The following is a 4,660-nucleotide window of genomic DNA, read 5'->3' as shown; positions in this document are numbered from 1 at the left end:
CCGTCGCCGTCGCCCGTGCCTCGCCGTCGCCGTCGCCGCCCCGTGCCCCCCTGCCTCCTCGCCCCCGACGCCGTGCCCCTCCTCCTCGATCGCCGCCCCAATTGCGTAGTTTCCTAAATTTAGATGTGTAGTTAATTTAGATGCGTAATTTAGGATGTATAGTTAATTTAGATGTATAGTTAATTTAGTTGTAGTTAATTTAGATGTATAGTTTAGATGCAAAAGTTAGAATTTTTTTCTGCTCATACATTTTTTTGGTGATATTATTGTTGCATATGCAAAAGTTTGTGTGTTCATATATATGCAAAGAATATGTCAATTTTTTCATAGAATTTTTATGTTTTTTTTCTGTTGTAATTTTGTTCATAGATTTTTTATGATTTTTTTATGTTGTAATTTTGTTCATAGATTTTTTATGATTTTTTTCTGTTGTAATTTTGTTCATATTACTATGTTTTTCAACAGAGAATCCCAGAGGATTGTATGCCTCATTTGATGTATCAGAATGGCGGCAGCCTTCGTGTTTTGAACATATATCCAGGTCATCCTACGAATCTCAACTGTCCATACCGGATTTCTAAAAGAAGTGGAGACATGACAATCAAAGAATGGAAAAAATGTATGGACAGTCGTAAGGAGCTTCTTGGAAGCAAAAGGAAGCGAGGCGCAAGAATTGGAGACAAGATGATCTCCATTCTTCATAATGGAGAGTCAGGGTCTATATTGTTTTATGCTATTTTACCTTAAGTGTGTTTAGGTCCTAGATGATCATGTGCTAAGAACAATTATGTAGGGTTGGGTTCGATGACTATGAGGATGATGATCGTATGACTTATTATTAATAATGAGTAGAATTTGTATGATGATGCTTGATCGATTAGTAGGACTTGTTATTATATATGATGATGTATGATGCGAGCATGCATGAGTTATTATATATCTGTGGGTGAAATGAACATAGCAGTAGCGTTGGTAAACCAAGGATGAAGATATAAGAGAGAGGACAGCCACTTCTCTCTATTAGCTAGCTAATAACAACCTAAAAATAACCCCCTAAACCCCTAAAACAGCCACTTTTTTTAGAAAAGAAAAACCTAAGTTCCAGCCAGCTGCTGACGCGTGGAAGCCTTTTGGTCCCGGTTTATGTCTTGAACCGGGACCAAAGGTCCCCCTGCCTGGGCTGCCGGCAGCGGCCACGTGGAGCCCCATCTGTCCCGGTTCTGGTTTGAACCGGGACTAAAGGGGGGAGGTATTAGTAACGACCCTTTAGTCCTGGTTCAGGAACCGGGACTAAAGGCCCTTATGAACCGGGACAAAAGGCCGGTTTTCTACTAGTGTACTCCTCCTGGATAGCTTCAAGACAAGTCTCTCCCTCTGAAAATATTTAAAAACCACAAAACAAAATATCAAGAACCATTCTGAAAATCACCTGAAATTCTAGGCAACAAGGAAAAATCCACAGTTTGGTGTGCTGCTAGGGCTATCTGAAACAAACACAATGCAAAAAGAATCAACTCATTTGGACTTATAGGCTAAAAGTTATCACTGGTAAAAGTTTGGGTCAAATATTTGAATTAATTTGAATAAAACAGAAAACATGGGGGGGCGGGAGACGTCGATGGCGTAAAGCCAGAAGACGCCTCCACTCGTACCGCTTCGGGTGTGAGTGGAGAGGCTGACAATGGGTCCCACCAGTAAGGACAGAGAGGGGCAGAGGGAAAACAGAGCACGACGGTGCTCCCCCAGAGCTCACGCCGGCGAGGATAGGATCTTGGGCTAAACCAGAGGGATAGAAATGAAGAAGAGGGGGTCATGGTGCACCTGCATGTACCTGTGGCTCGTCGAGGGATGACCGGAGCTGCTCGGAATCAAGCTCGCATGTGGCGACAGCGGTCGGGACATGCCGGAGAGGAAGAAGGCGACGACGAGGGGAGGTTCCAGGGGCTCTACTTCTTCCAGGCGACACCAGTGGATCTCCAAAGACGCGCCTGAGGGGTCAGTTGAGCTCGAGGGGCTCTGGGGCAGGGTGGATGGTCTGCGGGGATCGCTGGCAAGATTTGGTCGGGGACGGCGGCCAGAGGCCTGCCCGGCCAGGCTGCGGCGGTGCTACGTGTTCGTGGAGGTTGAGTGGTGCGGTGTGAGGCTTTGGAGCGGAGGGAGGGGCCCCATTTATAGACAGAGGGGAAAGGGGGTATGTGGCGCCGCTGGAGCTCTCTAGAAGACAGCGAGCAACGACGAAGTGCGCCAACGAGGAGGAGAAGGGCTCAGCGATCAAGCGGGGAGCTGTCCACGCTCGCGGACGAGCACATGAAGGAGGGGGAAGAAGATAGGTTGCACTGTGGCTTTTGGCCGCAACGTGCCCATGCTCGCTACGGCGTCTCCAGCGTCAGCGAGCGCCAGGGAGGGGCCAAGGGTGAAGAGACGAAGCTGGTGGCGCGGCACGGCAGTCGTCTGCGAGCTCTGGCTTGAGCACGCGCCGAATAGAAGCATTGGCGCGACGCAGACCGCGTTGAACGCATGCCAGAGCCCGTGTCCACATGCGGTCACCACGCTAGCATGGTCAAAACGACGCCCACGCTCGGCCAAACCTTGTCTGGGCAGTTGTTCGTGCAATGTTTAGTCTAGGGAGGGTGAGAACTCACTGCCGGACCGACCAGATGTGACTAAAGCTTGCTGGCGTGTTTCTGGACAGAAACTTGGTCGCCAAGTTTGGAGGGCTTCTAGAAGGCCATTTGGGCCGATCTCCTGGGGTTAAGGGTTACTTAGGAGGGTAAAGAGGCTCAAGAAAAACCAGCTCCAAAAGATCAAGGAAAAATACACTTGCTGTACAAAGTGCATTTTTGGGCCAAAAGAAAAATGATTTTTTGTAGCAAAGTATTACAAAAAGTCAAGCAATATTTTTGCTCAGGGAGGTGGGCTAGGGTTCAAAGAATATTCAGGAATTATCTCAAGATTTTTGGAGCAATAAAAATGAGGGTTGCTTTGGAGCACTAGCTTCTGAAATGAGTTTCAGAAGGGAAAATGAATATTTTTCTTTGATGAAAAATATTCATTGGGCCATTTGGGGTTTTTCAGAGAAATGAGGTTGAATGAGAGGTAGATAGGTCACTTGGTTGAAAGTAAAGGGCAAGCCCAAGTGATAAGTCCAGTTGAATTGCTTCCAGAAACTCAAATCCAAAGCAATGGCAAATCATGTCTGGAAAAAGAGAGAAGGCAAAATCCAGGCTGACACAAACCTCCCCCACTTAGGATTAATCTCGTCCTCCAGATTCAGTAGCTTGGGAAAATAGTTCTGGGTAAGCAGTCCTTAAAAATTCCTCTCTTTCCCAGGTTGCCTATTCCTCGGTATGATGCTCCCACTGAACCTTGTAAAACCTTATCACTTTGCTGCGAGTGACTCTTTCTATCTCATCCAATATTTTGATTGGTCTTTCCTCATATGTCAAATCCTTAGCCAATTATATCTCTGCCATATCAGTCCTTTTCTCCGGTGGCGAGATACATCTTCTTAGCTATGAGACATGAAACACATTGTGTACCTCTGACAGTTCTGGTGGCAATTCCAACTGATAAGCAACTGTTCCAACTCTCGTCATGACTGGGAATGGGCCAATATATCTGGATGCCAATTTTCCTCGGGTCTGAAACCTCTTAACTCCTTTCATAGGGGTGACTCAGAGATATACGTGTTCTCCGGGTTCGAAGCTGACCTGTCGGTGTTTTGCATCATAGTAATTCTTCTATCATGACCCGACCAACTAAGTTTTCTCGGATCTCCTTGACTTGCTTCTTAGCTTCCATCATCAGACCAGTCCCGAAAATATGGTTGTCTCCGGTTTGAGACCAGTTTAGTGGAGTGCGGCACTTACGGCCATACAGAGCTTCGTAGGGTGACATCTTCAAGCTGGTCTAGTAACTGTTGTTGTAGGAAAAGTCGGTGTACGGCAGGCAGTCTTCCCACATGGATCCTTGGGCCAATACACATGCTCGGAGCATATCTTCGAGTATTTGATTTACTCGCTCAGTCTGCCCATCTATCTGGGGATGATAAGCTATGCTGTATTTCAGGGCAGTCCCCAAGGCTTGATGTAGACGAGACCAAAAGGCTGAAGTGAAGAGAGATCTTCTATCTGAGGTGATGGTCTTTGGCACTCCATGCAAACTGACGATTCTGGACACATATAACTGTGCAAGTTGATCGGCACGATAAGTGTTCCGGATGGGAAGGAAGTGAGCTACCTTCGTTAAGGTGTCCACTATGACCCATATATATTGCGTCATTTCCTCGGTGTGTCTTTGGTAAACCGGTGATGAAGTCCATGCAGACATCGTCCCATTCCCATTGCAATACGGGTAGGGGTTGAAGGAGTCCGGCAGGCTTTTGGTGTTCAGCCTTTACCTTGTTGCATATACCACAACAAGCCAGAAAGTAAGCGATCGCTTTCTTCATTCCATCCCACTAGAATACCCGACGAAGACCTTCGTACATTTTAGTGCCACCTGGTTGAATTGAGTACGAAGATTCGTGTGCCTTTGCCAATATCTTTTTTTCAGACTTTCTTGGTTGGGTACGGAAATCCTTCCTCGAAACCTTAGTGTACCTTGCTGATCTTTAGAGATATCCATTGTCTGCTTGGCATATAATTATAGTGATTTGTCA

Source organism: Triticum dicoccoides, chromosome 2A, assembly GCF_002162155.2.
Source record: "Triticum dicoccoides isolate Atlit2015 ecotype Zavitan chromosome 2A, WEW_v2.0, whole genome shotgun sequence".
Classification (NCBI taxonomy): Eukaryota; Viridiplantae; Streptophyta; class Magnoliopsida; order Poales; family Poaceae; genus Triticum; species Triticum dicoccoides.
The sequence above is the reverse complement of the archived record's forward strand: the minus strand, read 5'-3'. Positions refer to the sequence as shown.